We start from the raw sequence: 19,996 nt of genomic DNA on the forward strand, positions 1-19,996 counted from the left end.
AAAATGACAGAGAGGAAGTTCTAAAAACTGTCTGAAATTTTTCAGAAGCAGTCTAAGAAAAATGATCAAAAGAGCCATGGACCTGAAAATTAACCAATCATAGTCAACTGGGAAAGCCAAAAAACTCAACATGATGAAAAGGGAAGCTTTCATAAAAGTTGGTAAGGTAAGAAAGTCAAGGTAAACAGGAATGCTTACCAAAAGTGATATATATGATACAAAGTTGGAACTAGTTGGATCAAGAAAAACAATAGCATCAAATAACCACTTTTGAAGAAACTTTAAAATTAATTTTAAAAATATGTTCACAAAGTAAAACTTGGTTATCTTTGGGATTACTTAATTTTCAAACACAAAAGCTTGCATTTAGGTACAAAGGAGTTCTGGTGAGATACTTTTTTGAGGTTTTAGTCAATGTTTATAGATATTATAATATACGTATATATATGTGTGTATATATAATGTTTTAAAAGACAGTATCTCTCTAGCTTGTCCATTAGTTTACTTGTTTATTCCTCTGCCAATAAAAGTCTTTAATATAGGTTTATTATATTTTGAAAGATAAGGCAAATTTTCCTGCCCGATTCTTCCATCATCCCCAGAAACGTTTCTCATGGATCATTCCTGTCAGTTTTCAACCTCTGATTTCTATCACCATGAATGAGTCCTCTCTGTCCTTGGACTTCATATAAATGGGATCACACAATATGTACAATTTTATATCCAACTTCCTTCACTTAACATAAAGTTTTTAAAGATTCATACATATTGCTAAGTCAGTTTTTCATTTGTTTTATTTTTGCTAAACAATGTTCTTTGCATGTATATAACACTATTTATTCATTCTTTTAATGACATTGGGGTAGCTTTTGGATTGGAATCCTTATGAAAATAATCTCTATGTCTATTTTATGTAAGTTATTTTTATGGATATATATTTTCATTTTTCTGTCAAATGTTTTTCTAACGTGTCATTTTACCTTCTGACCAGAAATATATTGGAGATCCAGATGTTCTACATGTCCCACCCACTAAACCATATTTAGTTTTGTCAGTCTTTATAACTGTAGCCATTTTTGTGGGTATAAATTATCAGACATTTTACTGTGTGTCTTTGATAACTAATGAGGAGAAGTAACTTAATGCTTCTTGGACATTTGTGTATCTTCTTTGATAAAGTGTCTGTTCAAGTATTTGCCCATATTTTTATGAGCATTGTTTTATATTACAAATTTATAAATGTGTTTTAAAGTTCTAGGTATAAGAACTGTATATTTACATATAACTCTATCAATATACATTTTGTCAATGTGTGTGCTGTGAGAATTATCCCAGTTTGTGACTCTACTTTTCATTTTCTTAGCAGTAACATTGGTGAGGATCACTTTGATAACGATTAATTTATCAAGTTTTGCTTTTACGGTTATTGCTTCCTGAGATTTGTACAAAAAAATATATGCTGACTCCAAGTTTGTGAGGATACTCTCCCATATTTTTCCTCTAGTGGTGTTATTTTTTAAAATTTTTTAATGTTTATTTACTTTTGAGAGACAGAAACAGAGCATGAGTGGTGGAGGGGCAGAGAGAAAAGGAGTCACAGATTCCTAAGTAGTCTCCAGGATCTGAGCTGCCAGCACAGAACCTGACGCAAGGCTTGAACTCACAAACTGTGAGATCATGACCTGAGCCCAAATCAGACACTTAGCCAACTGAGCCACCCAGGCACTTTTCTTCTAGAGGTGTTATAATTTTCGTTGTTCTGTTTAGACTGTAACTACCTCAAATTAATTTTTGGCTCCAGGCTAAAATAGAGGTCCATGTTCACTTTTTTTTTTAATATAACACAATTTATTTTTTTAACATATGCAATTATTTTCCATCACTTACAATACAGTAGTTACAATGACACTCCAAACAGAAAGGCAAAGTAAAAAAATCAAAACACCAACTTCTATTTCATGTAATTAGACTTATACAGAAATTAGAAGGTTAAGTAACAACTAGTTAATCACCCAATTTCACAGCTATCTGAAGTGGTAATTGTTATATAGCAGCTTACCTATGATACATTCAAGATAAATGATACAATTTATTACTTGCCCATAAGCTACAACACAGCCTGCTTAATACCTTAATACCTTAAATTCCACCTCTATATTACAATATACTTGAGATCCATGCAAAAAAGTAGCTACCTTTTATGTAGGAAATGGATGATTAAGTCTTTGGTGTTGTAAAAGCAACTTCATTTAAACATAACCACCCCCACCACCAAAAAAAGAAGAGGAAAAAAAAAAGTAAAGAAAATAATAAGGGAAAAACCCAAGACACACTTCCTATGGGGAAAAAACAAAACAAAACAGCATGTAATTTTTGTCCTTGATGGAATGTATTAAATAAGCAAACACCTCCAACAATCAAAACAAGTACTACAATGTAAAACTATTAAAAAAAGAAAACCCTCTCACATGCATAAATGAAAGATGGCACACAAAGACCTCAGTATTTAATACATAGTAGCAGAATATTTACTATTGAAGTTTGAAAAGATGTGAGTTCTTCATGTTCACTTTTAAAATGTGTTTATTCAATCGTTCTATCACTGTTTCCTGCAAACACATTTCTTTCTCCTTTACATTGCCTTTGTTGAATTGGTTGCTGATGAACAGATATATGTCTAGGCCCTCTATTCTGCCCCATTGTTTTATATGGCTTATGTTAATACTACATTGTCTTAATTATTGCAGCTTTATGGTAAATCTTGGAAAAAGGTAGCATAATCCCTCCAATTTTGTTTTCCTTTTTCAAGAATGTTTTTAATGTACTAGACACTTTGCATTTCTATATAAATTTTAGCAACAGCTTGTCATTTTATTTTTAAAAGTTGAAATTTTATTGGAATTGAAATCCAAACAATATTAATCTTTCCAATCTACGAACATGGTATATACCATCATTGATTTATGTCTCATTGAGTTTTTCTCAGAAATTATTTTTACAACTTTTATTTATTTTGAAGAGAGAGAGTAAGTGTGCTACTGGGAAAGAGGCAGAGAGAGAGAGAAAGAGAGGAATCCTAGCAGCCTTTGTACTGTCAGAGTAGAGCCTGACACAGGACTTGAACTCATGAAATGGGGCTCAAACTTACCAACCATGGCATCATGACCTGAGGCCAAACCAAAAGTTGAATGCTTAACCAACTAAGCCATGCAGGCATTCCTCTCAGTAATGTATAAATTTAAGCAAAAAGTTTTATGATGCCTTCTATTACATTTATTCTTGAGTTATTATAGAAAGTGGAAGTTTAAGGGGTTGTTCAGTATTTTTTAAAATTATGTTTCATAGACAACAATGTATTTTTTCCACCTAAACAAAGATGATTTCTGGTTCTCCTTCTTTTTGTGATATTAGCATCTGTGTTACATTGCCGTTTGTCAACTTGGCAGCATAACTACACTTTTGAAAGCTGGAAACTTTATTTTCCAGAACCCCTTTCCCTGAATGATTCCTCATAAGATTTGCAAATGAGGAAAACTCCTGCATGATCTGGAAGATGAAAGTAAAGCAAAAGTCCTTCTTGGTGATTTTGGCAGCCAGACATAGAGGCCTCCATAACGATCTTAGTAATCATAGTATCCAGACATCAGGCCATCACAGAGCTCTCATGAGCCTGCACGTCATGATCATGACAGATGCAGCAATTTCTTGGAGGTTTTCATAAGCTCCCACTTCCCCTGCTACATGAATGGCTTAGGTTGATGTAATTAAAAAATTTTAAACAATTTATTCATTTTTGAGAGACAGAGTACAAGTGGGGGAGAAGAAGAGAGAGAGGGAGACATAGAATCTGAAGCAGGCTCCAGGCTCTGAGCTGTCAGCACAGAGCCCGATGCAGGGCTGGAACTCACAAACCGTGAGATCATGACCCGAGCCAAAGTGGATGCTTAACCGACTGAGAGCTAACCAGGAGCCCCTAAGTTGATGTAATTTATAGTTGTTTCTCTGATTGTCTAGAGGCAACCTTGCAAACCTTTGCTTTCTTTGCTTATGTTTACATTAACTTAAGCAATAATTTCTATGTTAAACCTCTTATTTCTATAGTGCTTGATTGACTTTGTTTCCTGGCTGAATCCAGACTGATAGCAGCCAAGATGATAATTTCCTAGATTTACTCTTTATTTGGAAGTTGATAAATGAAGATATTCTAATTCTATCATTTGTTAATGTGCTAAGAAAACTTCTATCAAGAGAAACTGCCTTATTATTATTATTTTTTGATTACCCTGAGGTACTACTTGCTGAGAAAAGGCATAATAAATCTTTTCCAATTTTTTCTTTATTTACAATTTTATTTATTTAAAACATTAGGATTATTTATTTATTTTGAGAAAGAGAGAGAGATAGCGCAAGTGGGGGAGGGGCAGAGAGAGAGAGAATCCCAAGTAGGGTCTACACTACCAGCACAGAGCCTGATGTGAGGCTCAAACCCACAAATTGTGGGATCATGTCCCCAGCCAAAATCAAGAATTGGAAGCTCAACTGACTGAACCGCTTAGGTGTTCCTTGAATTTATCATTTTATTTTTATCAATTACTATTTTATATACCAGTTTGCTAAGTAATGAATTGGTTTCCTAGCATCCTTAAGAATTGACTTTTTAAAAAAATTGACTTCAGGAGATAATTTCTGTTTCTTCCCAGTCTACTTAAATTTTCATTTCAGATATTATATTTTTAAGGTCTAAATTTTGTTTTAGATTTTAGTCTCTGCTGAGATCCCATATTCATTAACTTATTGTTGTTATATTTTTCTTTAAGTTCTCGAACTATATTTATAAAAGTTGCATTAAAATCTTTTTCTGCCAATTCTAATATCTGGACCATGCTGTTGTCTATTCTACTGACCGAATGTTTCAGTATCACAATAAGCTCATGTATAGAAACCTATCAAGTGTGCTGCTCTTTATTTTAGTCATCATCATGATTGGTTCTTATATTATGTTTGAATAGTAGGGGTCTTTTCAAGCTACTTCATGGATCCCTTGGATGTGATCCTGGTGGAATATGAAAGCTTCTTTGCTCTCCAGTATGACAAGATGTTCTAGATTGCTTTTGTATATTAACCTATCCACAACTATACAGCACCCATTTCTCCAAGAAACTGGTACCTTTTAGTGAGTTATGGCATTTAGAAGTGAAATTTATAACTCTAAGGGTGCTTCCTCCTATTATTTTGTTTAATATTTCCAGGACTAATCAGTGGATAGATCTAAAAGGTAAATAGACTTTTTAAATTGATAAAAATGCATCATGAGTATATCTTCCACTTTCAGGATTATAAGATCTTAAATATGTATCTTCTATTGCATTGGAAAAGTATGAGTTTTCAATGTCATAAATATAATTACTCATTTTCTTTATCCTATAATAAAAGACAAACAATAATGGCAGAGTAAATATATCAACCCTATTATTAAAAATATCCTTACTAAAAGCAATGTGAAATCATTTTTGTTTTTCATTTCATTCTTAAATTATATCTTAAGTTATATATATCTATATATTTTTTTCTTTTTAAAAAGGAATACCTTACATCCCCTTTTGGTGCTGGGCAGTTAGTGGGTAATTACACATTAGAAGCATCTACCATTATGAGTATGAGGACAAAGGCATATCTAGTGACATACATTTATTTTTCTACTTAATTTATTTGATAATTATAACATGTCACATGGCCTTTAGACAGGGCAATTGGTTTCCTTTTACCCTGACAATTAACTGGTACTACAGGAGAGCTTTACAGTAGACCAAAGACAATTTCATAGCAATAGACTTCAATTCTATATATAAAGGGAAATATTATTCAAGAATATCACAACACAGACCTTTTAGGATACATACTATAATCAAATGAAAAAATCTATTTCTTCAAGAATGTTAGAAAACATACTCACTTATTAATTATTCAGTAACTGCTGGGAAAGAAAACACAAGAAGCACATTTCTTCATTTCAGTTTCTCTGAAGCAGAGCCTAAGATAAGAATTTGGGTGCATGTCACTCAATGAAGGAATGCTCTCAGGAAATAAGGAATAAAGAAAGTAGGACTGGCTAGGGGTCCTGAGACAAAGGCTCCACTGTAGGTTAACTAACGGAATTTAAATAGAAACTTGAAAAATAAAAGGATTGGCCAGAGTAAGAAGCAAAGATACGGTCTCTGGGAGCAATGGAGGATGAAATATTTTACAAAGATTATTCCACTTTTATAATCCCATGTTAATAAATCATTATCTGGCTGCAGTTTGCATCAACATGCAGGGAAATATAGCATCCTTGGTGAGGTGGCTTCTGTTTCACCAAGGGAAATTTTACCAAGAAGGGGTGGCTCTGAGCAATTAAAGGCCAACACTCACAGTGAGGGAGGCTGCTTTTAACCAGATGGTAATGGGATGCGGGCAGGCCACCAGCAGAGTTCATTACAACATGTAAACAAATGCATTATTACAAAAGGATTATTTTCACAATCTCCTATTTTTAGAGTCACATTTTCATAATTATTGAGAAGCAATTTGCTATGGATCCTGGGCCTTGGTGATTGTATGATCTCTTGGGTTTCAAACAGTTTATCAGTAAGGCAAGGTGGAGTTCATAATCCATACACAGAAGTCTGTCTGGCAAATTGTGAATTGTCTGGCTCCTATTTATCTACTCCTTGTTAGTAGTTAATGAACTTAAAATATATAAACTGAATTGGAATATTTTTAAACCCAATGATGAATATAGTAATGAATTATAAAAAACTAAATATATGCATGTATAAAGTCATAACACTTTATCATTATAAATACAGAGATTTCATTGATATTTAAATTTTGGAATTATAGTAATCCGAAAAGATCAGGTCCAAATTCTTCTAGTCAAAGATTGTTTACTACCCTTCTTCATCCCCTGAAATTTGTAGTTGAAAAGGTAATATATTCTGACAAATGATTATATTATATGAAACATTATTTGAGGTGAGATTTGAAGGATGACATTCCCCAGAAATGGAACTGCATGTGCAAAGACAGCATGAGAGGGCATGCAGGATCTCTTCTGGGAGCTGGGAGAGTTTGAAGGGTGGGTAAAATAAGGTGGGGAATAAAGGTGGGCATGTAGTTAGAAACTAGAGCATAGAGTCCTCTGTTTCCATAACACAGAGTTTAAATATTATTTTAATGGCTATAGAAAGGAATTGGAGAACTTTATTTTTTTAATTAATTAATAAATTAATTTTAGAGAGAGAGTGCATGGCAGTGGAGAGGGGCAGAGAGAGAAAGAAAGAACCTTAAGCAGACTCCAGGTGGAGCCTGATGTGAGTCTCGATCCCATGACCCGACATCATGACATGAGCCAAAATCAAGAGTCGGCCGCCCAACTGACTGAGCCACCCAGGGGCCCCAGAATTGAAGAACTTTAAACTGGAGAATAATATCATCATATCTGCGTGTTAGACTGCAGGTATTTGTTTTGTTTGTATCATCTCTGGCATAATATCTTGGACATCAGGTGTGAAAGAGTACAACCAACTCTCTTATTTTACTTGCTAAAAATACTTAAAAATATATTTTAAAGACTTCCACTTCTCTCCTTATTGTTTTACTTCTGACAAGAAGATAAAATATCATTACTATAAGGAAAGAATGTTCTCAAATGTCACTTTCAAAGTAGACATGGATACAAAGCCCTCTAAAGTTCACATGAACAATTTTTCAAATTATGGCCATAAAATCATGAAGTTGATTAAAGTTAGGTTACAAACATTTCTTAACGAGATACAATAGAATGAAATATACTCAGAGAGCATAATCTAACTAAGGCTAAGTATTGCTTTACGAAACCTGCTTCAGTTAATAGAAAGTGTGTGTGCATACAAGTGTACTAGTATACAGGGTCACAATGTGAATTGTATTTCTTGCCATGGATCATGACAAGGAAGTCCCTGGCCAGAGAAGTGACAGTATGAGTTCATAGGAACCAGCTCTGTATGTTGCTCACAGTTTTTTCTTACCAGATCTCATTTTCCTCTTTCTAGTCTTAGTCTTCCTGGGGATCTGATACAGCACTGTTCCATCTGTGAATTAAAGGAAGAGCAGACGCTTTTAGTGGCTTTGCTCAAATTTTTCTAGTAGAGCTGAAGGCAATCTCCACCCCTTTACAAGTACCATTTTGTATCTTGAATGAGTTTCTTAATCATCTCATCCCTGAAACGGAGATAATATAATAAGACTGCAAAGAGACTATAAGTGGGGTACTTAGCACAGTGCCTGGGCATATGTTCAGTAATCAATAAGTATTGGCTAATATTGATTATGGTTTTGTTATTTCACAAGTGGTTAAGTAACTTCCACATTAAAATGAAATACTAATTTACTTGGCTTCCCTTGATGAATCAGGAAAAAAAAAAACCTAGTAGGTTAAAATAAAAATCTCTGACACTTCTGCAAACTATTCAGTAAGACAGGTGATGAATATGCTATCATAGTAATTTTAGGACTTTCTCTATACTTTCTCATTTCATGTTGCAGTTTTCAAAGAATGATCTAAAATTGCAGCTAAAATCAGAAGTTAAGTAGCAACTTGAAGTCCAGGGTATACCACTTAGTCCTTTTACTTTTTGCCAGTATTACAACTAATAGTAAATCATGTGAGTTGTATCATATTATCTCCCAAGACATCTAGTCATGTCAAAAATTTAACTATTTATGGGAACAATTCATCAGCCGAACCCATGTTTTCTTTTACTTCATCTACGTGTATAACTTTTCCTTATTCCTGGGAGATCATTCACCCGGATCATTTCTCATAACAAACGCTTTATTTATTTACCTATTTACTCACTTTTTAATTTAAAAATACTTTATTGCTAAAGAATGTTAACCATGATCTGAGGTTTCAATGAGTTGTAATCACTGATCACAGATCAGCCTAACAAATATAATAATTAAAAAGTTTGAAGTATTGTGAAAATCACCAAAATTTGACAGAGACACAGAGTGAGCAAATGCTGTTGGAAAAATGGCACCAATAGATTTGCTTGATGTAAGGTTGCCATAAGCCTTCAATTTTAAGAACCACAGTATCTTTAAAGTACAATAATGCAACATGAAATTGTAAGGACACAGGTCTGAAACAAATTGACTCCATGACAGGCTTCAAGTTTCCCTCTGACCTTGGAGGCATAAGTGTCATAGAAGGGCACACATTGCCCAAGGCAGGAGGGACCACCCTTGTAACACCCAGTCAGGAAAGGCCAGCTGACACCCTTACCACTCCTAAGGGCAGGCCTAGAGATAGAAGCTATAGATAATCACCTATTGCTTAAGGCTAGTCACGTCCTACGTGAGGGTCCTGGGCCCACTTTGTAATTGGTCAGTACTCTAAATGTTGTGGTTGACTCCCACTAAAAAATAACAATCTATGTTTAAAGTTATTGCCAATATTGATTGGCGATAGTGATTGGACCCCTGTACCTGTGTCACAATTTCCTGTAACTCCCCCCTTCCCAAAACTCAGAAAGCCCTACCCTGCCTTTGTTCGGGGCTCTCAGCACGGATCCACTGCGCTGGTAAAGTCTGTGAGCCCGAGCTTATGAGCCCGTAATAAAGCCCTTTGCTTTTGCATGTGTGACTCGGTCTCCCTGGCATTTTCTGGTTTTGGGGATGATATTGAAAACTTGGGCATAACAAAATAAAGCAAAATATGCTAGGTTGTAAATTTTTTGCTTAACAGTTGAAGGAACTACCAAACCATTTTCAAAAGCAACTGTACCTATTTACATTCCCATCAACAATGTATGAGAGTTCTAATTTTTTTACTTCCTCACTACTGCTGCATTTATTTTTAATCAGCAACAAGTAGCATTACAGACATATCTTTACTGCATATCTATTGGTATTCTTGGCATTGCTGTTCTGATTTCTGCGAAGAGTTAATAAAATAAATGTCTGGTTTTGTACCAGGAGACCAATATCTTTGGTGAGGTTATAAACCTTGGTCTACCTTTTTCATGTACCATGATCAAAACAAGATGGCTTACTTCAAAATATGCTTTGTAAACTAAATGATGAATTTGTGTACAGAGAGAAAGGGAAATAAAAGCAGGGAGTGAATTGTAAAAATTGATCTGCACAATAAGTTTTTTAACACCAGATGCTTAAAACAATGCTTTGGCTGTTTCGTTTTGCACATTACTTTTGGCTTTACTATTCCAAATTTTTATTTGAGTTTGAAGTCAAGTGGACAGGGAGGAACTCTGTGAAGCACCAGCACAAATTGCCAACACTCTGTTTATGACCTACGGCTGACCTCTGGTAGAAAAGCCGAACTAGCAACCAAAAGCACATGCTCAATGGATGCTTGTGGCCCATCTGGGGAAGGAAAAGGTGCTTAGTTGCTTCCCCCCCCCCCCTTTCTTTTTGTTTTCTGCAACAGATCATGCTGTACTCCTACTTAAAAAGAGAAAAGCACCATCCAAAAAACCTTGTCCATCTGCTAGCATTTTTCATCCACTAGTGCCTTTTAGGATGAACTATGTGGGAAGAATCAGGGCTAGATGTTCTGTCATGACTGGTAATGTTAAGAAGGGCTTTTCTGTTCAAGCAGTTTTTAAAAACATCCATATATAAGACTTTATGATGCAAAGTCTGAATTGGGCTTCATTTGTAGAAAGGATATATTTTCTTCTTAGGAAGTAAATGGTCTATGCACATTAGTGAAGAGACTATGTGTAGTTAATAAGAGGTTATGTGTGTGCTGACTCTATTCTGAGAAAATAAAACCCATATGGGGCACCTGGGTGACTCAGTTGGTTAAGCGTCTGCCCTTTGATTCCAGCTCAGGTCATGATCTCAGAGTTCATGAGTTCCAGTCCTATGTTGGGCGCCATACTGATAGCATGGGACCTGCTTAGAATTCTCTCTCCCTCTCTCTCAGCCAATCCCTGGCTTGTGTGCTCTCTCTTTCAAAATAAACAAACATTTTTTTAAAAAACCTATATAAGGATTGTCATCTAGCTATGTAATAATGGGTTGCTCAAAACTCAATAACTTGCTGGCTTAAGTTACCTACAAAAAGACAAGGTTGGAAGGTTCAGTCCCGTGCCAGAGAGAGAAAAAAATATTTAAACTTGCTCCACCTTTAAGGCTATTTTGTAGTAAAGTATGACTTTTCTCATGTTTAATTGAAAATGTCTCTACCATATATTAAAACTCACTAAAATGAAGAGAATTTCAAACAGAATTAGTTAATTTAGAACGTTCCACAACAAGCTATTGTGTTTAACAACTGAGGAAGGAAAGAAAACATCAGCGTGTGGGAAGCTCCGAGTTAGAGATCCATCTTCTGGGACTGAAAGGAGATCCCTTTCTTTCTTATCTATGTGTGTATTCATGAGGTCTCTGACTGGCATAATTTGATGGGGCTACTGGGGCCATGCCACTCACAGAATCTATATCTTTCCACCCTTGTGATTTAGGGTGGGGTTTGCTCAATGACTAATAAGATTTTGGACCTTAAATGTTTTGCTAATTATTTTTGACAGTCTTCAGGAAGATTATGCTTAATTTTTCCCTGAGATCTTTTTCCCTTATTGAATAAGGAAAGTTGCTGAACTGAAATTAAAGGGATCTGGGGATCTGTAGGAGATAGTTGCCCAAAAAAAAAAAAAAAAAAAGAAAGAAAGAAAGAAAAAAAAAGGATGAATATTCACCTTTATGGACACTATCAGGAGTTCATAAAATAGAAAAATTAGGTTTTAGAATGTAAGAAGACTGCTATCTGTCTTATCCAAAAAAGAGGGGTTAGGATGAACTTAATTCTGATTATGTGACCGAATATGCTGGTATCTGACTAAGGCTGTTTAGAACTCTCTACTGAATCAAATGTAAACACATGCACACACACACACACACACACACACTCACGCACACAAAACTCTTTCACTGCATATTAATTCATCCTCCCTGCTTTTATGGGAATCATCCTCAGATGGGCCTAGGGGATGGCAAATTGAAGTGATTACCCTAGGACTTGCTTTTTGCCTCTCATTCACCAACCCTTTAAAAGGATCAGGCATTTGGGGCTAGAATGGAATTACTGAATTGGTTGATGGAGAAAGGGAAGCAGAAAGAATGTTGTCACCAGGCAGCACTGAAAAATTATCTAAGGTACACAAAGTCTTCAAACAACTAGTCTGAAGCTGGCTACTGTGTAACTGTGTCCACAATTTTTGGACACAGTTACAATATGCCTACAATTTTTGCATGATTCTTTTGTGATTCTTTCATTTTTTCTTCAATATTATCATTGATGTACATTTTTAGAAGATTTTATTTGTGCAAAAAAACAGATGTAATCCTCCTGCCCCCAAGCTCCACACTTTCTCACAGATGATGTGGTCAACTCAATTGTCCACACAGATTCTACCATAACCAGAAATATCACTGCAGGTGTGCTCTTTGATGTAGACTTGTAGGAGTCTATTAAGTTATCTTGGGTAGTTATAACGTAGTTAATCCAACAATTATTATTCATGTTTACTATATACCAAGTTCTCTGGTTGGGATAGGCAAAGTCAAATAAGATGTGTATTTTGTCCTCAACCAAGGAGTAGTTTGGTGGAGAGAATTATTCATTTATCTGAGAAGCATTTTAGTACCATAGCTACCATGATAGGTTCATAAAAATATGGAGAAGTGAGAGCTAAAATATTGTGAATATAAAAAAATTGAAGAGTAGTACTTATTAGAGTAACAAATGAGTTTTTTTTTAAATTTCTTTAATGTTTATTTATTTTTAAAGAGACAGAGAAAGACAGAGTGAAAGTGGGGGAGAGCAGAGAGATAGGGAAACACAGAATCTGAACCAGGCTTCAGGTTTTGAGCTTTCAGCACAGAGCCTGATGCGGGACTCAAACCCATGAACTGCGAGATCATGACTTGAATTGAAGCCAGAAACTTAACCGACTGAGCCACCTAGGTGTCCCAACAACCAAGTGTTAAATAAAGAAATTCAACAAATGTCTGGTATTTTAATGAGTGAAAGTTATGGCGTCAATGGTGTTATCTTTCAATACAAAAGTTGCTTTTGTATGTAATTGGACTGAATATTTGAGCATGTCCCAAATGTGTGCCTATATTGTGGAAAACTTACAAAAACTTTCATTGGAAGTACAGGAAATTATGCCAGACAAAAATGGTAGAGAACAGAAAGAGAAATATACAATGGATGAAATAGATACTTGTTTGTGGTCTGAATAAAATTTCTTAAGACTCTTCCTCCTACCCAAGGTACTATAGTGAAAGTACATTTCCCCTCTAAAACATAGAACAAAAAACTGGGTGGAAATGAAGATTGCAAAAGTATCCTTATCATCACAAATGTTTGCTTTTTTAGTGGGAAAATAAAATTAAGTGTAAAATGTAGTAATACTATATAATGGTCTTTATGATTTATATTTAATGATACTAATATGTTGAAGGAATGTAGGAATTCTAAGATAAGATTATAGTGTCACCGTTAAGTTGCATTAAAAAAAATGAACACAATTTTTCCATGCTTGGGTTTTTTCATATACTCTAAAGAATAATTTTGATTTTGCAAACATATTAAACTTACATAACCCATCATTTATACCACCTATTTTATCTATTAATTCTTTTTAGTGTAAACCTCAGGCTTAATTACATAGAAATACTAGTTTGCATGAATTTCCCATGGGGAAATACCTAATATACAAAGACTTTCAAGGTTTGGGGAGTAATGTGTTCTTAAAATCAAAAACTGTGATTGTGTATCAAATTCTTTGGAAACAAAGAATCCATTACTCCAATTTCATCAATTTCACAAATGAAAACAATAATTGGTCCAATCTTCAGTATGAAAACTCAGAATCATCATTGAAGGTCTTTGGATGGAAGGCCAAGTTCATTGAATCAAGGCACATTTTGGATAGAGACAGGGGTGATAAGGAAATATTTTCAGCACAGAAGAAATTATCTTTATTCCAAAATTTCCAGATAGGTATTAATCTATTTCTTTATGGACTTTCAAGGAGAACATTATTGTGGGTTAGGTTTTACTGGCATATTGCTTTGTAACAAGAATTTATTGATTCTATGCAGAATCCTAACCATAGTACTGTAGGTATATGCCATAGGAATAGGAATAAGAGTCTTTTTCATAAATTTGGAGATTTGTAAAATATTTATAGGTAAATATGTATATACTTAAATGATATTTACATATATATGTATATTAGAGCAATAAGAACTAATGTGAGCCATTTTTAAGCATTTATACTTGTATTGCTGCATCTCAAGGGAGGTGAATTAGTCTAAACCCATAAACAAGGGTTTTATCTTATGGTTAATCCTATAATCACATGATTCTAGTTATCCCACGCAAAAATGTAAATAAATGTATCATTATTTTATTCTAAGGATTACTTTATTTTTGCTTTACTTCAGCATAGCCTATGCCCTGATATGTCATTTCAAGCTGGAAAACAAATGTGGATATTCTAAACACTAGCTCCTGACTTAATTTGAATGTTATTTCTTTACATAAGACATATAAAGAGGCAGGAGTTGGAAATATGGAAAGTAGAATGATTTAGTGCAAGGAACATTGGAATAAAATGACAAAGACTTCTGTTCTGGTTCCAGAAGCTTGGACAAGTCATTTAGCCTTTCTGGGTCTCAGTTCTCCCATGTGGAGAATGTGGGCGTCCATCTCTGTGGGTGCTTGTAACTCAAATTGTCCATACCTTTGGGAAACACAATCAGGAAGAAGCAACCTAATTGAGCTCATGCAGGTCCTTGGAATCGCCTTTGCTGTATTTCTTATCCCTGAGTTACCTTGAATGTTACTTCTCATTCATCTAGTAAAGTAGTGTTATCTGACAAAGGAGAATATGTTTCCGATTTTGGTCACATCTGAAAGGAATTTTTCTTGGAAGAAAGATTATGTCGGTACCCTGCAAAGCATTATGCTTCTCTCTGTCTTCCAGATCTCATATTATTTTATTTATATCAGAAAAGTTAGAATTTTGTCTTTTGACATGAGAAAACCCCCCTGAGATCATAAGGAAAACGAATTGCTGAAACACTAAAAGTCAGCCAAGTGAGAAAAAAAAAATCCAAAAAACTTAAGTGGACATAGAAATCACCCTGAAATCTGATTCCAACAGCACTTCTGCTTCTAAGATTTATATTTAGCCAATGTCCATTCTAAGTAAGAAAGTAAATTTAAAAAACTTTAAATGTTTATTTATATTTAAGAGAGCGAGAGAGAGCGAGTACAAGTAGGGGAGGGGCAGAGAGAGAGGGAGATATAGAATCCAATCCAAAGCAGACTCCAGGCTCTGAGCTGCAAGCTGAGAGCCCAATGAGGAGCTTGAACTTGAAAAACGTGAGATCATGACCTGAGTCAAACTTGGATGCTTAACGGATGCCCTGAAAGTAAAAAATTAAGATTCAAAGCCATAAGCACTTAGAAGCAAAAGGTAGAGGAAACCCATGATGGTGGTATAATATTTCAGATGTTCAGTCTTATTCCAGTGTATGTACAGTCTCACATTTTGAAAATATAAGTGTTGATTTCACTTTTCCCACCAGTTCAGGATTATACCCCAAATTTAGACACAATTTAACCTAAAAAAGATAACACTAAAGTAAAGGATCATGCAATTTGCACAGATATGTTTTCTCAGGATACAGTAACTTTTTCCATTAATCTCTAACTGATATTCAAGTTAAATGGTTTTAGTGTGCTTATAAAACCACAAATGTACACAATTCACTGTGTACTATAGAAGATAATTAAATTGGGGGTCTTTGGGTGGCTCAGTCAGTTAAGCAACTGACGTTGGCTCAGGTCATGATCTCACAGTCTGTGGGTTCAAGCCCTGTGTCCGGCTCTGTGCTGACAGCTTAGAGCCTGGAGCCTGCTTTGGATTCCGTGTTTCCCTCTCCCTCTGTCCCTCCCTGGCTTATGCTCTGTCTCTCTCAAAAATAAATAAACATTAAAAAATTTTTAAAAGAAAAAAGAAAATAATTAAATTGATATTGATTTCTCCACTTATAATTTTTTGTTTAGAAAATAGAATATATGCAATATGTATATGAAATGAACCATTAAAAATTTATCAAGATATAAAATATATCCATTCTACTTATTCTTAATCTTTTCATTATTGCTTTATCCTCCTGCCTCTAATAATCTCAGACCAATAATAATATTACCACTAACAATATGATGACTAAATACCCAGAAGATTCCTTTTCAGATGTTTATGCCATTTGGTTATATTCCATTAGCTATATTTAAAATATTGGATTACATCTTTCGTCTGTGTTGTAGGCATGTTTTTATGACATGTCTTTGCTGTGGGAATATTTTCTGTCTCATTCTTTCTGAGATTGCCATCTTCTTATCAATTTCTGGGGTCCCTGCCTCTCAGAGCCTTCTGATGTCACCTTGTCTCTTTCCTGTTTTACATTTTCATCTTTATAGCATATAAATGTATTTACTGTTAGGGGTTTGGCCCAGCCAAGTATTTTTCAGTATGTGGGGTACCTTGTCACTTGGTCTGGCTGAAGATATTTAGAAATGATTTTTGTTTGTTTCTTTCTGTTAACCTAGTTTCTTTGTTTATTGGGTTATTCTAGGAGATTGAAAAATCTGTATTTCTGCTACAGCTGCCATATTGCCTGTCTCTCCAGATTTTTATTTGTTTTCTTAAAGGACACCATATCATCAGACTAGATCCCTAAACCTGAATATATTTTAGGTCCGTCAATCCATGTAGTAGCATAAATAAGGCTGCTCTGCAAAGGTGGGGGTTCATATATTTAAGTTTTCAGCATGTGACACAACATAAGGTTGAGCTTTCTTTCATTTGCAGACTGTTTTTAGCATGTTTCTATGTCACTTTCAGAGTGAGGAGAGCATACATATTTTACAAATGCATCTGTATATTTATTTATAATATATAAATGGGGTGCTTAAAGGACAAACTCTGTCAACATTATTATCCAAAGAAAACCTAAGCACAGAACACGAGGCTTCATTATAGACTTATTTATGCCTTGGGGTTATGCATGTGTGCCTGCTTGCATGTGTGTGTGTGTGTGTTTTCTTCCAAAGAGAAGGTACTAGAGAAGAGAAGGGTCTCACTCTGAAAATAGTACATTTAAAAGTGTGAGGCTTCAGAAGTTGTTAGCATTACACATTTAGCAGTTTAGCACCCCTAAGAGGTGGCAGTATCCTCTCCCGCTCCACCGCCCTGGCCTTGACCTGGATATCAGCTGTCATCCTCAGTAGGTAAAGGACGTTGGTCCCTTTGCTGTCTCTAAATGACTTCTCTTGCAAGGTGACATGGTGACAAATACTGTGTGACTCACCATGTGCTGCAGCTTATTTTACTTCCAAATAGATTTGGTTGAAGACTACAGATGGTTTAGAAAAAACACCCAAGGAGAATATGCTATTCCTCCAGGGCCCCGCAGCTGTCCTGGTGGCCAAATTCTGTCCAGTTCCAAGTTATTCAACTCTTGTTCAGCACAGTGTCTCACTAAAACTTTGTAATAATCATTAATTCTTCATATGTCACTAAAACTTCATTGAAAACATATAAAGTATACAACCAAAATGTGAATGTTAATAAAAAAGGCCTTAAAGCAAAATGAAATCAATCAACTGAAGATGAAACAAAGAAGCTCATTATGATTTGACTCAGAACTCTATCTCATTTGTGATTAGCCTGTTGGCATACATTTAACTGAAATCGAATTCAAATAATCATTGTAAAATATTCTCTAAATACAAATTTACTATTGGTGATCATTTCTCAATGTATATAAATATTGAATCATCATATTGTATACCATGAAACTAATGTAATGTTATCTGTCAGTAAAAGGTAGAAAGAACTACAAAAACAAATTGAAGTCTAAGATTGAGGAAACAAATGGAAAGGGGCGAGCAGTGACAGCATCTTCGAGGACTTCAATTACTCCAGAATAATGGGGGAGGGAGATGAGGAAGATTTAACTGACACTTCCTACCCACATATGTTCACTTTTTCTTTCTCCTTTCCTGTCAAAGACCATAATCTCATTTAAAAATTTTTGTTTGTTTGGTGCTAGTGCTCTGGATGTCAGCATTAAGCATAAGATGGGTTATGTTTGGTTCAAATTTGCAGCCATTGTACTCAGTAAACAATAACAGTCTTGGCTGAAGTGGGTAAGATAATAGCCCCACAAAAATGTCCATATTTTGACCCCAGAGACCTGTGACTATGTCACCTTACATAGGAAACAGCACTTTGAGAGAGGGATGCTAAGGTTAGGACCTTCAGATGGGAAGTTTAACCTGGATTAGAATTAAAGGCTCGACCTAATCACAGGAGTCCTTAAATATGGAGAGTATTTCCCAGCTGCAGAGAACCAAAGAGATGGCAGTGGGAGAGGGACTCAACTGCCATTCGTGGCTTTGAAGGAGAGGGGCCACCAGTGAAGGAATGCAGCCAGCCTCTAGAAGTTGGAAAAGGCGAAGAAGCAGACTTTCCCTTAAAGCCTCCAGAAGGGAACACGTCCTTGCTAACACCTTGGATACATCCCAGTGAGGCTTACGTTAGACTTCTAACTACAGAAGCAAATAAATCTGTGTGGTTTTAAGCCAATTTCACACCAATAGAAACCTAATACAGTGGTTAACATTGCTTGAGCACTTACTGCATACCAGGCTTGATGATGCCTTCTTAATTTCTCACAATCTTATTTTACATATGAGGAAACTGAGATTTCCAGAGGTTAAAAAAAAACACCTTTCTTAAATTGAAGCAGAAGGAATCATAGAGTGAGAACTTGAATCCATACTCTCTGCTTCAGATTCTGAGCTCTGGCCTGCTCTCTCCAGCCTCCCATTGCCTTGCATGGGAGTTCCATGTGTAAATAGTGTTACCTGGAAACGTAGGGTCTCTAGAATTTTCTCTGGTAGTAATTCACAGACATCACAGTGAAATGTGCTGGCATAGGCTTGCCATCATGAAGGTTAGATCTGAAAATAATTGATTATTAATTACTTTCTGAAGTAAGGAGAAACTTTGTCCAAAAGGATTATTAAAGTAAGGGTGCAGGACTATAGTAATAGAAGGAATGTTCAGGTCATGGATCACAAGCATCTCCAAAAATATTTATTTCTCATGAAGTAAAAGAGTAATGGAATATTTTATCAATTACTTAAAGATAAATGACACATTTAAGGAGAGAATGGGTCTGGAAGTTTGGCAAGTTGTTTTCCTGCGGAAAACACACTGAAACAATGAGAAGGGCTGAATAAATTAAAAAAAAAAATTCTTGTTAAAAGCATGAAGGAGCTAGTAAGATAATAAACAACCACATGGGGGCGCCTGGGTGGCTCTGTCGGTTAGGCATCCTACTTAAGCTCAGGTCATGATCTCACAGTCTGTGGGTTCGAGCCCTGCATCGGGCTATGTGCTGGCAGCTCAGAGCCTGGAGCCTGCTTCGGATTCTGTGTCTCTCCCTCTCTCTGATCCTCCCCTGCTCAGGCTGTCTCTCTCTCTCTCTCTCTTTCTCAAAAATAAGATAAAACATAAAAAACCCAAAAAACAACCACAACCACATGATCAAAATCTAAATGAAAGTGGAATCCGGGGTTTCTAGCCTCAGTTTTACTTCATCTCCCAGGTCCTCTGTTTGGGATTAAGCTCCTTCATTCACGGTGTCCATTGGCCTGAAAACCCACCCCTATTTCCCATACTTCTGGTCTCCTTAGCAGCGGCCCTTTACTCTTAGATGATCCCCATGGACCTGGATGCTTCTCTCAATTGCAATTAAAACATCCAGTCAAATTCAGCCATACTGTTCTTCTCCATTTCTTGAACACTCCAGGCATGCTCCGGCTTCAAAATTATTGTGTTTGTTTTCCCTTCTC

General features: G+C 35.5%; 1 long non-coding RNA gene across 7 annotated transcripts in view; it reads right to left on the minus strand.

The window, feature by feature from the left end:
* Positions 1-18,973, minus strand: part of LOC115273747 — a 43,798-nt gene extending 24,825 nt beyond the window's left edge. For 5 of the 7 annotated variants that reach the window (XR_003900983.1, XR_003900996.1, XR_003900937.1 and 2 more), the window contains exons 1-3: positions 18,867-18,973; positions 8,049-8,111; positions 5,954-6,031 (exon numbers count right to left, since the gene is read on the minus strand). This is a non-coding gene — a long non-coding RNA (uncharacterized LOC115273747). Of the gene's footprint in view, positions 1-5,953; positions 6,032-8,048; positions 8,112-18,774 lie in introns of all 7 variants that reach the window. The other 2 variants (XR_003900968.1, XR_003901006.1) reach the window with 2 other exon arrangements.
* Positions 18,974-19,996: the final 1,023 nt, after the last annotated feature.

This window comes from Suricata suricatta, chromosome 1 (assembly GCF_006229205.1).
Source record: "Suricata suricatta isolate VVHF042 chromosome 1, meerkat_22Aug2017_6uvM2_HiC, whole genome shotgun sequence".
NCBI lineage: Eukaryota > Metazoa > Chordata > Mammalia > Carnivora > Herpestidae > Suricata > Suricata suricatta.